The following is a 16,720-nucleotide window of genomic DNA, read 5'->3' on the forward strand; positions in this document are numbered from 1 at the left end:
TTTTTTATCATTGAATTTAAGGAAATTCCGGGACATCCAATACTTAATTTCACAGATACATGCTGTGAGTCAGGCAGAGAAGGAGCACTGGAGCTGGTGGTGAGGTAGATTTGAATATCATGTGCATAGCAGTGGAACTGAAGTCCATGTGAAGTCGTATGATGTCACCGAGTGGATATATGTAGATGATAAATAATAGTGGGCCAAGAACCGAACCTTGAGGAACACCCTGTGTGAGTAAGGCAGTAACAGATCTAAACCCTTGTATAGTGATATAATACTTTCTGTCAAATAGGCAATTTATATCCAAATATGACTGCAATTGCAAAGCAACAACCCTTTTAAGGACTTTGCTTATGAATGGTAAGATGGATATTGATCTGTAATTGTCCATGTTTAGGTGGTCTAGGCCTGTTTTTTTAAGAATTGGCGTCAAAACAGCCATTTTTAGATCTGCTGTAACAATGCTGGACGACAAACTACAGTTAATCATGTGTTATGAAGAGCGCAACTTCAGGGACACACAACTTAAGCAGAACAGTAGGTGTAGGATCAAGTTGGCAGGATGTGGAATTTAACGTCGCAATTAAATCGCATATGGCAATTGGAGTAATTAGAGTGAAAGCAGAGAGAGAAAGAGTTTGTAGAATGAGCTGACTCAGCAAACATTAAGTGAACATCTGAATCGCGTGCATGAGGAGTGTTTTTGGCAATGGATGCAGTCATTGACTGTAATTTGTTAGAGAAGAATTTTGAAAAGCTATTTACAAGCCCCACAGAGACATTGTAAACCTGCTCAATCTCTTCCATCTCAGATAAGGGGATCCCCGAACTTAGATTTTAGAAATTAAGTCAGGGAATATATAAAAAGTCAGTATATATATATTTTATTTTATTTTATTTTATTTTATTTTATTTTATTTTATTTTATTTTATTTTATTTTATTTTTTTATTATTATTATTATTATTATTATTATTATTATTATTATTATTATTATTATTATTATTATATTCCCTGACTGTCTGATTCACTAATTTATAAAACAATGTCTCCTGGACCTTACCAGTTGATCCAAGATGGCTCCTGTAGAGGACGTTACCTCTGCCCCGCAGGGCCTCCCCTTTCTTGAGTCCGCTTCTTTGCACTGTCTGCTACCGTTTTTACCTATGCCTCCAGCATGTCAAGATGCTATCAGCGACTTATTATACTATTAACCTTTTAGTATGATTATGCCTCACTCTTCACAAGCGGAATGAAGCGAAGTCCAGGACAGACATCAATTCATTGCATTGAGCAGTGTTTTCATGTATATTAAAATCACCAAGAAGAATAACAGATGTGAGTACCGCAGACAAGAGTTAGTCACGCACTGATCTCAGAGAAGAAATCAGACAACAAATCAGCATGATATTTTGGAGGTCGATAAATCAAGATTACAGCCAGTAACGATTTGCCAGACATTTTCAGCGTGAGATATTCAAATGCTGTAACGTAGTGCAACTCTAGCTTTAAAATCTTAGTCTCACAGCAAACTACAGCCAGCCCACCACCTTGATGATGAAGACGTGGCGGAGCGAAGTAGAATTACTTCGCAAAACGCACTTGACCAGCAACAGAAATTACAGCTTATCATGATTGCTGCTATACCCATTAAATTTTAACACGACATGCCAGATCTGCAGTCGTAAATGACAGACAAATTTTTTCCCCGCGCAAAACTCAATATGGTTTTACTCGTGTTGTGTGTGTGCGCTGTGGATGTTTTGCTGCGATAAACTCGGATGACTGGTTTTATGGAATTTATGACCCCATCAGTCAATCAACTTTTGACACAAATTTGCCTATATTCTCTGTGCTGCGTCCTCCAGATGTCACGTATAAAGACTGAATATAACATCAAGGATGCATTTTTTAAGAAAAATATCCGTTAAGAAATTGACTGTTATTACATGTGAGGTAATACTGTAAGTTCTTTCTTTCTTTGCAATAAGCTAATGGTCACTTTGTTAAGGGGTTACGAATTGAGTGAAAAAGAAGAAAGAAAAAGCTTGAAGCGGCAGGGAAGGTCATTGGACGGATGAACCCTTGTTGTAGCGCTTCGTGCACGTACTCCTTCATGGCCTTCTGTTCCGGGATGGACAGAGGATAGATGGTGCAGTCCCATGGCTGATGGGGTGGTAGTTTGGTAGCCAACCACTTACTGAAGACATCCTGGAATGCCCAGTAAGCTGGGGGAATGGCCACGCTGACTTGAGTTGCTGGACTCTTTACTTAGGTGGACTGGACAGGTAATGATGAAGGAACTGACGATGATGATGGACCTTGTCGGCGAGGACGATGAATACAACGATCAAAGCAGTTCTCACCCCATTGCAGGACCTCTCCGGGTGGACCAGTGGATATGCGGCTGGTGCAAGATGAGCCAGGGTGATTTCCGCGGTTGACTCCTCGAGAAAGTTAAATGAGCAACAGAAACAAGTGCAGGTCAACTATGCAGGTCGGGAAGGAAGGAGAAGGTGATGGAGATGAGAAGCAGTCATATTTAACACAAATATATAGCTACACTACCGGTCAAAAGTTTGAGAATGGTAAGATGTTTTAAATGTTTTTGTAAGAAGTATCTTCTGCTCACCAAGGCTACATTTTTTATTCCAAATACAGCAAAAAAAGTATTATTGTGTAATATTTTACAATGTAATTTTTATTATTATTATTATTATTTGAATATATTTAAAAATTATTTTATTCCTGTGATCAAAGCTGAATTTATCCTCATTTCTCCAGTCTTAAGTCACATAATACTTCAGAAATCACTATGGGGATCTGATGATCAACAAACATGTATGATTTACTATATATTCACAAAGAGAACAGTTATTTTACATTTAAATAATATTACATAATATTACAGCTTTTTGTATTTTAATAACATAAATGCAGCCTTGGTGAGCAGAAGAGACTTCTTTAAAAATGATACCTTCTTATTTTTAAAAATTATTTTAAATTTTAAAAATTTGGATCGCTATAGGTTGGCCTGTATGTTTGGAACGATAGGGGGCCCAACTTCTTATTCTTTCGTATAGGGCCCAAAATCGCTAGCTACACCCCTGTTCAAAGATTATCTCAGATAAATGTAAAAAAACAAAACAAAAAAAAAAAACAACAAAAACAAGTACGTTGCAGACATCAACTGTAAAACAAAAAACACCAAATATAGAGTCGTCAGCTTCGGTAATTGTGTTCCCACCCTTGTAGGGTAATGATAATAACGTGTTTTGTAGAGACTGGAAAGGCAGTTTATCATAGCTCAGGGGCAAAAAGGTCAAATGTGTTACAACAATGTGTTTCAGGCTAATTTAGCATTTCTTCCAGTCAAGTGATTTTAATTTACTTTCTCTGCACTCCTGCCTTTGATTCATGTCCCTGGAAAATTTCAAACCAATTAATTTGATGTTTATCGAATTAATCATTCTTCCTAAAATAACTAAATGGGGCTATATGTATACTGTGAGCCATATTAGAAGGATTTTTCAGAACAATCTAGGATACGGATGAACATTTTGGAGGGGCTTTTAAAATAGAAAGCTTTTATGTCTGTGTGTGCACATTTTATGTGTGTATGCACCATTCAAATTGTTTGTGTGTTCATGTTTGTGTCCATCTTAGTTTGAGTAGGTATGATTGATGATGTCTAACTTTTTTTTATATATAAATGGTCCAACCATCCATCAAGCACTTTAGCTGTACAAAATGTAGACATGGTTTAATTTAATATGCTCTTTTATTTCGCTCACACACACACACACACACACACACACACACACACACACACACACACACACACACACACACACACACACACACACACACACACACACACACACACACACACACACACACACACACACACACAGGTCTATTAAACTTCCATATTTCAAACTGTTAAACACACTTTAAACCATGTTGTGTGAGTGCAGAGGTTAATTGGGTGAAATATTGTCAACATTTGAATAAGGGCTGATGAAAAGAGAGGCTTTATGGGTAATTACAAGTCAAAACATTTGCAGAAACAGTACGGCTTGACTTGTTAAATTGCTTATGTTTGTCAATAGAGAGTGGGAATGGGGACATCCGACTCCCATGTGTCGTAGAAAGTCTTTGAAAAATCATTACTCCAGTTACTGCGTTTTTAATCATTCATCATGGTTTATCGTCATTTATCTTACTTTCTAATCATGCCTGTGTACGTAATGTAGTTCAAAGCAGTCATAAATCAGGATGCTGTTATTTTTCCCCAATCCAAACTAAAACTCTGCTCTCATCATATTTTTTTTCTGTACTGTAGTTGTTCAGAATAAAATACCAGCTATATAATGAAGACAGATTTTGACCAAAAGGTTGAACGGTTATCCCAAAACAAGGACATTTTTCATGAATGTCAGATTGTCACATACAAATTACATAAAAATCTGAATAATAAAACATAAAAATATGTTTCTTGAGCAGCAAATCATCATATTGGAAAGATTCCTGAAGGATTTTTTATTTTATTTTTAAACTAAAGACTTCAGCTTTGATCACTAGAATCAATAAATATATTATATATGTATTATATTCATATTGTTATTTTAAATATTAAGCTTTCCATTGTTTTGATCCATTTATTTTATATGTAAAAATAACATGTCTTCATTTATTTTATTTTCTATAAAATTCTATATTTTATTACATGTTTCCCATACATTTTTCTTTTTCTTAATTTGACGGTTATCATTGTGACAACTTACAAGGCTAACAACATGATCCACTAAGGCATGTTGTCAGACAAGATATAGTAGGTGAAAAGCAGTATTTTTTTTATTTTTTTTTATTCAGTATGTTTTTTTATATAGGGAAAAGCTCCCTGGATGACTGACTGGATGTGACACATTTCTATCCCATGATGCCACAGGAAATGACATGTGAATGGCAGTGAAGCGATAGGTCACATGACAACATGTCAAATGCCCGTCAGGATCATTTTAACGGTCACAAAGTAATTACTTATTCAAAATAAGTACCCACTCTGCAATTTCAGACTGAGCACGTATCATTTTACCTGGACAAAAATGTTGGAAATGGCTCAATAGCTTTTTTGTAGTCCATTGATTTGATTGATTGATTGATTGATTGATTGATTGATTGATTGATTGATTGATTGATTGATTGATTGATTGATTGATTGATTGATTGATTGATTGATTGATTGATTGATTGACTTTTTACAGCTCTAATGATGACATCCCCGGGTAAACACTGACATTAACAAATTCCTTTTGCTTATCCTTCCATCATTACTTGTGTAACGTGTTCCAGAAATAGACAGCAGTTCATTGTTGCCTTAGATCTTATATGTTTCAGTCCTTAATATGAGTCTTTGTCATCTCTCATGCAGTTAAATGCTCAAACAGCTCCCAGCTGACCCAGTTCCTCTGGGGTCATTCTCAACCACACAAAGCTGCTTTTTAATGAACACTGGAAATGGCCCTGAGATGTGTGCAGAAGAACACGGCATGAATTTAACAGCGCTCGGGTGGCAGGCGGCAGCTACGTTTCCGAGGGCACGCCGCAGACGTGAGCCTGTTAACCCAGAGCCCCTGGAGGAGTTGAGGGGCACATCATCACCAAGCCGAAGAGATCAAGAGTGCAAATGTTGACACAGATCGGAGCGTCCCTCTTCCGTATTCCTAAAGCTCTTCTAACTATAGCGCTCTCGGATCAGACTCCCACCTGCTCCAGGAGCAAGAACATCGGTGCCTGCTTAGACGCCGCTTAGATATTCCTGGCTCCTCATCAAAACGTGTTCGGTTCTGCATCGTTTGAGGAGAGAGAACGGAGAGGCGTTAGAAGGTGGTGACTCACCAGCACTGATTTCTGCCTCATCCTACTGGACCGCTCTATTTGTGACTGCGTGCAGCCATTTGGAAAAACCCATCATCTGAGCCAATAGGTCTGGAAATAGAGTATTCGCCAGGGTCAACTCAACACCGGGGCCCTGAGGACAAACTGCACCGCAAGGGGGCCAGAGGTCCCCGAAGGCTATTTTCTGGCCGGCCCAAGCTTGATGTTAAAACTACACTTCCATTTTATCCCATCCGTGGCTCTTTGGAGCCAAGATGTTCTCTTGTGCTCTGAGACAAACATTTGAATTGCTAAATGATTAGGTGAAGTGGAAGCACGGAGCAAAGATCGATAAGTCATCGGCATCCAGGGCAGCGCAAGCCAATTAAGGAAACTGAGCGCCTTTCACAAATAATTTGAGAAGGGAGAAAGAGACAGAAAGAGGCTGAAAAAGTGAGGTATGAAATAGCTCAGTTTCCTGGATGCACAGATGACAGTATTATTACAGGACTGCTTTGTTAGTCGTCCTGACAGGTTGACACTAAAAACGTTATGATGATAAGCCTTGTAATCAAGTTTGCAGACGATTATAGGCATTAGAAAGACATTTAGAAACAACGGTGCCAGATGTCCTTGGTGCAAGAAAAAAAACAAAACAAAACGGGGGCTGTACTGTAGTGAAATTTTAACTACCTCTTTCAAACTCCCAATCAGCATTTCATTTTCACGTTAAGAAATGGAGATTGAGAGAGATTTTACTGTAAATGGGTCAAATAACGATAATGAACCTTCATTACAGCACATTAAAAGAATAAAGAAAATATATAAATGAAATGACCTCAGCCTCTCTCAGAGCGACTAGTGTAGAAAAAAGGTCAGAGAAACAGCTCCTGGACGCAGACACTGGGATACAATTACAGTCACAAGCTTGCACCGATTAACGGCAAAACAGTCCAATCAAAACATCATAAAGTGTGATGCATATTAGGAATAAAACAAAATAATTAATCATGTAGAAGTGTACAAAATGTAATACAGAAATGACAGTACTGTACATAACATTTTTTGTATTAGTACCCCTCAGTATGCAGAAGTATATGATTAATAGTGCTTCACTAGAAATCTGTTTTAACTGAATGCTTACTTTTACTCAATTACATTTGTTTTATATAAGACAGGTTTATCAAAGAAATAAAGATACATGTCATAATTTACCTGACTTCATTTTCATTCTAAAGTTCTAAAGAATGTTCAGACTTTTCCTAAACCGTGTTAAACCACAGTAAAATACTGCTGACTTTAACTGAAAATATCCAAGAGTCAAATGTCAGGGTTTCAGTTTAACATCTATTGTGTCCTACATTCTTATTGAGAAAATAGGGATATTTGACAGGATTCCTTAATGGTTCTCATTACAAATACTAAAATAATAATTCCAAAGGTCAATAATGAAAAAAAGTGTTAATATTTTACTTAGGTGTACTTAAATAAAGATAAATGGATAACATTAAATACGTATAAATTAATACGTTTAATCGACAACAATTTTTGACAAAGTCTGTACTTTAACTTCTCAGTACGTTTACACTTCTATCAGTATGCTTTAAAATGCATACATGTACCTCCATTTTTGCAGTCTATTCCCAGACTACAATGCATGTGTGAGCTGTTTTAACTGAAAGCAACTTGCACTGAAATATCTTAAAATATGTTAGTGCCATTGTTCAAGATGCACAGCAGTAGCAGACTTTTTTTCACAGCAGTAAAGGCACGTTTATAAAAGCTACTTACATATCCTAATTTAACTAAGGGCTAATCCTGGCTTCATCTAACCATATGGAATTATTTAAATAAATAAAAAATACAACCACGAAACCATTCATACGGTTCAAACTTTGAAAACTGATTAAACAAGCTTTCCATTGATGTGTGGTTTGTTAGGATAGGACAGAAATTTGACCAAAACGTAAGCCCGGCGGCAGGCCGGTGATCTGTGGGTGTTTGCACACGAGCACTTTTGGTGCGCACCTGGGTTCGATTGACATTAGAGTTTTGGATGATTTGAACCTCAAACTGTACCCGAGTCCGTTTAAAAAGGTGGTCTGGGGTTCGGTTCATGTGAACTATGCTATGGTTCGCTGCTGATGTGAACACAATCATACTAAATCGCGGAAGTGAAGCGTTATTAATGATGTAGGATTTGTTCAATATCATGATGAGCTGCAAGCAGAGAGCTGCAGATCTCATTTCTGCTCGTCTTTAGCATTCTTAAGAGCAAGTGCAGCACATTCCTGGCAGATAGATGCAAGTGACATTATGTACTGAAGCTTTGGTAACAAAACCAACGGTTCAAAAACAAAAAATATAAAAGTGACCGGAGCAACTCTATGCCTTTCTCCGCCTTCACGCGCACTGTCATTATTAAACAACCGGGTAACCAGCTGCTGCTTTGATGGCGCAAACCAACCCCGGTTCGGACCTCCGTTCATCTTCGGAACACAGTTTAAGATATTTTATTTTAGGTCTGAGAGCGTATGCAAGTGTATGCACACTATACTGTCCATGTCCAGAAAGGGAATAAAAACATCATCAAAGTAGTCCATATGTGACATCAGTGGGTTTATTAGAGTCTCTTGAAGCATCCAAAATACATTTTGGTCCAAAAATAACAAAAACTACAACTTTATTCAACATTGTCTTCTCTTCCGGGTTTGTTTTCAATCCTCAAATAAAGATTCAAATGGTTATGGATCAGCGTATTGATTCATGATTTGAAACGCCAATGTCATGTGATTTCAGCAGTTTGGCAGTTTGACACAAGATCCGAATTATGAATCATGAAGGGTGAGTCATTAACGACATAAATTTAAAGGGTGAACTAACCCTTTAAATAGTGAAATAACATTCCTTTCTTGAACTGCATTGTTCACTCTTTTGAATTGATATTTGAAGGGTGCGTGTGTGTGTGTGTGTGTCTACCGATTAGGTGGGCCAAGTAATAAAAATAAAAAATAAAAAAACATTCCAATCAATTGCGGATGGATGAGAGATAAATCATTGCGTGTTTTGCAATGTTTATTTGAGCCCTGTGAGATAATCATTCTAGTTTCCGCTTTCAAAACAATCCCTGACTCATGTAGACGGACAGGGGGCTGACGTTCATTAAATATGCGAATCTTATCCAATTATATCCATGAGCGTTTATTTCCAAGTCTTCAGTGTGGCACACCAATCAAAAACGTTATCAGGAGAGAGCATATATATATAATTTCCTTTTTATTTTCTCATATATATATAATTTCTCTTCCTTTATATATATATATATATATATATATATATATATATATATATATATATATATATATATATATATATATATATATATATATATATATATATATAAAGCCAGTTCATGACCCCTTTGAAACGCTAATTATTATTGTTGTAATATTTAGGTGGCAAGCATGCTGGTCTGAGTATTTCAGAAACTGCTGATCTACTGGGATATATACTCACAACCATATCTGGTGTTTACACACAATGGTCGGAAAAAGAGAAAATATCCAGTTAGCGGCAGTTCTGTGGGTAAAATTGACCTGTTGATGCCAGAGGTCAGAGCAGAATCAATGGCCAGCTGATGGAAAGGCAACAACCGATGCCTGCAGAAGACCATTTCTGAACACACAACACGTCTAATCATGAAGCAGCAGAAGACACACCTCCTGTCAGCTGAAAACAGCAAACTGAGGCTACAGTTCACACGGGTTTAACGAAACTGGACAATAGAAGAAGTAAAAACATTGACTGGTCTAATGACTCTTGATTTCTGCTATGGTATTCAGATGGAAGGATTATCCTGTCCATGAACAGTTTGTGACCACAACGTACTCATCTTCTGATGACAATTTCCTACGTCCCAGATTAAACAGATTGTTTTGCCTGATTTTTTTTTATGTAAATGCTGCAATGACCATGTTGAAGTTCTGCAGGTCCCTCAGCAGCAGGATGAAGCTCCAAACACACACTTCATGTGCTGAAGTTCAACACACCATGAAGACTTAAACCATGAGAATACATTTCACAATAGGGTAAGGTGAGCTGAGGTAAGAGCGATTACCCCTCCCTCCATTCCTTCCTTCCATCCAACTCCACTCCTCAGGATATTAAAACGAAACTTTTGATAGCAATGGTTTAATCTTCGCAATCTAAAGCACCTCTGAAATATTAAATCACTCGTGAGAACATAATTTCCCCACCTGCATATCTCGTATCGCTTCTGATGACGGCACTGAGGACACATCTATAACAGCATACATATTTTATAGAGCAGCAGGGGGGATAAGTACAATTGCCATTATACTACATCATACACTACTGATAAAATTATCAATATTTTAATTGTAATTTTTATTTGAAGTTCTTTAATATAAACTTTGGTTTATGAGCAGTTTGGAAATGTAAAATCATGCTGCTAACTTTAAATGCATATATTCAGTAATTAGATTTCAGGGTATTGGTTTCAGTTTAGCATCTGCTCTGTCCTATAGTCTTACATATTCAGATTTGTATTTTAATGTTTTTACATTAAAAATAGCAAAATGAGAACATCTACACTATCTTTTGTTTTCTAAAGTCAAAAAGAGTTTTCTAAAGAGCTGAAAATGTCCTTGTTAGTCAAAGAAAAGCTTTTATTGACATCAGGCCCAGAAAACGATAGCTCTCTCTATATATTGATCATTGACGTACACTGTAAAAAGTGAACCTGGGTGAAAGTTGAATTACTACAACTATTTGAGTCTATTTACTTGGTATTTCTGCTTTCCTAATTGTAATGGATTATTGTACACTTTTTCAACTTAAACACATAGAAATTCAGATAGATTCAAAATCTCACTTTCACTCAAAGTATAATTGTACACTCTTTCAACTTGAACGCATAGAAATTCAGATAGATTCAAAATGTCACTTTCACCCAAAGTATGATTTCCCTTTAAAATGTCACTTTCACCCAAAGTATGATTTCCCTTTAAAATGTCACTTTCACCCAAAGTAAGATTTCCCTTTAAGGACACCCGCGTCAGACGTTTTTTTCTGACGTCATGACGCACGAGCCTGCCTGAAAATTGGAAAATGTTCTGTTCGGCCGCCATTTTTTTCCCTCTCGGGACTCGGATGAAAAAGGTAGGTTGGAAGTTTGTTTTAATTACTATACTCGAAAATGTACCTTGTGGACGTGTGTTTTAGTTGTTTATGAGTTAATTGATGTTGTCTGTGAACATAAATTCTAATGAAATCTAAATTAACCGAACTTTTGAACGTACGTTTGCGATATAGCGTTTCTGAGTATGTTCTATGTAACAATATGTTGTAACTTAAGTTACTCGTTTGTCTTATATAAATGTGTTCAGTTTGGATCTTGGGAGTATGTGTATGAAATATATATTTTTTAATTGATGCCTCCTTAACCGTCTGTGCCGCGCGAGAAAAAGTTAACGTTAAGTTAGTGGAAATGCTGTGGGCAGGAAGTGCTCGCGGAGCGGGACAAAATGCTCGAATTTGAATTCCTGCAGTATAATATTGAGTTTGCTTTTAAAGTAATGTTTGTCTGTTCTTTTATCTGTCTTTGAAACGTCACTTTTTCGGGCAAAATTATGATGTGAAGTCGGACATCCGTTTGTGACACCGACTGTAAGTTAACTTACACTCGTTATTGCGGTGGAATTAAATGAGTGCACTCAGTCAGTAACTTCCACTATGGTTTCGGACACCACTACAAAGGACTGTCATTTCAAATAATGCCCTATTTGAGGGTATAGGAGGCGATTTCTGATTCAGCCTGTGATGAACGTCATTGTGCCTAACACTAGCGCCGTTCATTTGCCTACCTCATGGTGTTACACCCAGACAAATTTTCAGGGTTTTTTAGTAGAAATATTAGTATTTCCACATCTAATTAATTAACTTCCTTGACCTGTAGTAAACCATTTTTTCACTTACAAACTACAATTGTTGACAATTACTTTTTCTCCTCTTAGGACCGAAAGTCTTAATGTTTGACAACTGATGACACTTTGCTATAATATTATATGGTAAGTAATTTATCATTTCTTATATAGTTGATGATATGAATTACTAATGTTGGATATGTATGAGTAAATTCCATCTTGTGTTATCTAACATTATTGACTATTGACAGGTGTGTGTAGAGGTGTCTGTTAACTTGCTGAAAGCTTAAGCAGCCACAGACTTGAACTTTTAACAGAGGCTGAAAAAAAAGGAAAAATTAAAAGGTTGTCAAGAACAAAATGTCTCTTTCGTTTGCTTACAGTTAGCAGGAGGTAGTGATGCAGGAGGCCAGTGTCAGGGATTTCAAGGCGAGGTGGCCTGTGCTTTTCAGACATTTCAAGGTATTGAAAAAATAATTTAAAGTTCTGGTTTTACTGGCTAAATACCTTTAATGAATTGATATAATCAGTTTGACTGTTGTTGACTGTTTTTTTTTTTTCTTTCTTTCTGATTTTGGATCAATTCAGAGTTCTATAGGCTTATGGCTGTTCCACTGGAAGACACGTTCCTGGCCCAGTTGGACGTGTACATGAATCAACTAATCAGAGTAATCCATTCAAAGGGAGGAGCAACCCGTGAGAAGACTGCTGCAATTTTTAAAATCTTGTATCAGGTACGTCTGTGTGTTACATTAATATCAACTGCACAATCTTATTTTAGTCTCAGTAACATTTAATTGCTAAATACTTGTTTATAGCATAGAAATTTGAAATGTCATCACCACACAAACAAAATGGACAATTTAAAAGGGATAGTTCAGTCATAAAATAAAAAATGCTGTTAATTTACCCACCCTCAGCCTATCCAAAATATGTAGGTGACTTTTTTCTTTCTTTCAGTAGAACAGTAAATATGTTGTTGTTGTTGTTTTTTAGCTGAAACTGTGGTCCATGTTGATATAATGCAAGTCAAAAAGAATTGTAAAAAAAAAAATGCATACAGGCAAACCAAAAATAATACCTGTGGGTCCTGGCGATTCTTTGAGGTTTTATAAAGCAAAATGATCGGCCTATGCAGGAAACTGAATCTATTATTACCTGTAATCAACAGCCTCAGCAAACAGTCCTAAGTACGTTCATGGCAATGTTGCATGTTAATAATGCTCAGTTTCTTACATAGACTGATCGTTTCACTTTATAAGACTCGATGTGATGTCAGTAGCCCCGGGTATTTTTTTTTTTTTGTCTGCATGTTTTTTTGTTTTGTTTTTGTCCACATGTTTTTTTGTTTTGTTTTTACTCTCAAAGTGACGGTAGCCATTGACTTGCATTTATATGAATCACAGAGGAATGCGGTTTCAGCTAAAAAAATCTTTACTGATATACTGAAGAAAAAAGGTCACCTTTTATGCATCTTGGATGGCCTGTAAATTTAACAAAACTATCCCTTTAATCAAGAATGATTAAATGTATTAGGGTATAAAGCTAATAAATGATTTGTTGACGTATGTTTTATTATCGGACTAAATTATAAATGCCAGCAATGACTGATTCAGATGCATTTTTAAAGAGTACACTTTAGAATTAATTTCTTGATAATTTACTCACTCCCATGTCATCCAAGATCTTTATGTCTTTGTAACTTCAGCCGAAAGGAAATTAAGGTTTTTTTTTTAAAAGCATGCCAAATTTTTCTCAATATAGTGGACTTCTCTGGGATCAACAGGTTGACGATCCAAACTGCAGTGTCAGTGCAGCTTCAAATGGCTCCCAGACAAGGAATAAGGGTCTTATCTAACGAAACAATCTGTCTTTGAAAAAAATTTGCGATGTTTGACCCTCTTTTTTTAGGTGACAGGGGATTTGACTTAGTCTTTGCACTACCGTTTCGCAAACACTGGATCGGTACTTCCACCTATGTCACGCATGACCTTTACAGCGCTATAACATAATGTGAGAAGACACAGAGCTAGTGCAAAACAAGCATTTGTGGTTAAAACGTATAACGATGGTTTGGCTCAATTAGACCTTAGCTGAAACTGCAATTTTGACCTTTAACCCATTGGTAACCATTGAAGTCCACTATATTGAGAAAAATCCTGGAATGTTTTCCTCAAAAACCTAAATTTCTTTTCGACAAAAAAAAAAAAAAGACATGAACATCTTGGGGTGACTAAATTATCAGGAAATTGATTTCTGAAGTGAACTAAATATTTTTTTAATATTTTATTTTAATAAAATAATGACTTTATTCAACAGTTTCTTTTCTTTTTTGCAGTCTCCTATGCTGTTCATGTAGTAAACTCAGCACAGAGGTTCTGGATTCCATGTCAGAACGCCGGCTCATCCTTTTCCTGGGGGGAAATCAAGACCTTATCAAGGAATACATTGTGAGTTGAAAGGCCACATTCTATTTTGATTTATTTTTCAGAAAATGTTACATTTGTGGTAGCAAAATGTTTTTTTTTAATGTTTTTTAATTTATTTTTATGTGCACTACTTTAGGATAACCTACGAGATGATTGCGAGGGTGAGCTTATATTCACGGCATTCCAGAAAGTGCTCTTACAGCTTCATTAGCACAAGATGTCAAGTAGTCTTTTCAGTAGACTACAGTGAACTTGAAGTAATGTTTGAATGTGCTTATGTCTAGTCTGTGTTTGAAAGAATATCTAGTTTAGTTTAATTTGTTTTCTTAAGTTTGTAAGATTATCCATTTGTTTCATATGTTTGTCTAGTATCTAGTTGTATGTTTGAATCTGTAGTTGATTGGTGAAAGGGTAATCACCCATTGCTGTTAAACATTTTCCATGATCTGTTTATTTTTTAATTAGATTTTTTAACATGGTTTAGAGCATTGCCTGTAAGCTATTCTAAAGCACTTATCACAATACACTTGGTAGAAATGGTTCCATAGAATATATTAAAGGGATATAGTTCATCCAAAAATGGTTCATGTTGTTCCAAACATGTATGAGTTTCTTTCTTCTGCTGAACACAAAATATGTGTTTAAGAATGTTGGTAACCAGACAGTTGACGGTATCCATTGACTTCCAGAGTATTTATTTTTCCCTGCTATGGAGGTCAATGGGTACCGTCAACTGTCTGGTTACCAACATTCTTCAACACATCATCCAATGTGTTCAGCAGAAGGAAGAAACAAATACAGGTTTGAAACAACTTGAACCATTTTTTAGTGAACTATCCCTTTTGTGAAGTATCCCTTTTTATTTATGTGGCTAATTTATTCGCATAACCACTGTTTATATTTATTTTTATAGATAGATTAGTGGCTCAGTTTTTAGCTTAATCCTGAAAGGCAATGACAACTTTTCAAAAAGACTGGAATGAAATGGATGTTAAGTGTGTCAGGAAGTTTCATTTGCACAACAAATATGAACAGTTTGTAACGATTTCTCAAAGTTTGTAAAAAGGGAAATTAAATTTAATAAAATGAATTGTTAATAAATATTTCTAAAGCTATTTGAGTCTTGTGTGATTGAAATTAAGTTGATAGAATGTAGTTATTTAAGTTGAGAGAACTTACTTTTTTTTTAAGGGTTACCAATTGAAGTATTTTTTTTAAGTTGATCCAACTGTAGGAAAAACTAAAACATTTAAGTTGGAATGGAATGAAATTCAGTTAGACTAATGTAAATAATAGGGTTGAATGAACTCAATTAATATAAGTGTGATTGATAAAATGTAATAATTTAAGTTGAGAGAACTTAACATGTTTAGGTGTTACCAATTGAAGTAATTTTTTAAAGTTTATCCAACTGTAGGAAAAACTAAAACATTTAAGTTGGAATGGAATGAAATTCAGTTGGACCAATGTAAATGATAGGGTTGAATGAACTCAATTAATATAAGTGTGATTGATAAAATGTTATAATTTAAGTTGAGAGAACTTAACGTGTTTAGGTGTTACCAATTGAAGTATTTTTTTAAAGTTTATCCAACTGTAGGAAAAACTAAAACATTTAAGTTGGAATGGAATGAAATTCAGTTGGACCAATGTAAATGATAGGGTTGAATGAACTCAATATAAGTGTGATTGATAAAATGGGATAATTTAAGTTGAGAGAACTTACCGTGTTTAGGTGTTACCAATTGAAGTAATTTTTTTAAGTTGATCCAACTGTGGGAAAACCCAATACATTTAAGTAGGAATGAAATGAAATTAAGTTGAATGAACTCAATTTTCTCAATTAACTCAATGAACTCAATTAATATAAGTGTGATTGACCCATTGAATGTAAGTTGATAAAACGTAATTATTTAAGTTGAGAGAACTTAACATGTTTAGGTGTTACCAATTGAAATAATTTTTTTAAGTTGATCCAACTGTTCACTTTTTACAGTGTAATAGAACGGGAAACGCAACCTCAAGAGGTAAATATGCACCGCCCACCGACTCTGAAACTAGACGGTTTGGGCAGGAGAGAGCCTCAAAACCAGTGTAGAAAATAGCCTATTACTTATTCATTATGATGTTTTTGAATGTAATAACCACACAAACGTCATTAGTTGACCTCGGACAACAGTATGAAACAATAAAACAAAGCCAGTTCATGACACCTTTAAGGATAAAGTTAGGGACGGGTGTGGCGGTGTGGGTAAATTTAAGGGTAGATTAGGTGTAAGGGAAATGTTAACAGTGTTATAAATGTAACTACATAGATTTATTACAGATGTAAGACTGGAGAAATGATAGGAACTGTAAGAGATATCAACTCTGAGAAAATAAAAAGGAAATTAACATTTGAACTCTCTCATGCATAAAGTACCATCCCCATCTGAGAAATCACACTGAATTAATCACACAAGTA

The 16,720-nt window shown here is 35.7% G+C and overlaps 1 long non-coding RNA gene across 1 annotated transcript; it reads left to right on the top strand.

Annotated features, from left to right (window-relative positions):
• The first annotated feature begins 12,410 nt into the window (after positions 1-12,410).
• On the top strand, positions 12,411-14,958 carry LOC137043348 (uncharacterized). The gene is made up of 3 exons (XR_010898455.1): positions 12,411-12,561; positions 14,166-14,277; positions 14,393-14,958. It is a non-coding gene; the product is annotated as an uncharacterized lncRNA (long non-coding RNA).
• Positions 14,959-16,720: the final 1,762 nt, after the last annotated feature.

Source organism: Pseudorasbora parva, chromosome 16 (assembly GCF_024679245.1).
Source record: "Pseudorasbora parva isolate DD20220531a chromosome 16, ASM2467924v1, whole genome shotgun sequence".
Taxonomy (NCBI): domain Eukaryota; kingdom Metazoa; phylum Chordata; class Actinopteri; order Cypriniformes; family Gobionidae; genus Pseudorasbora; species Pseudorasbora parva.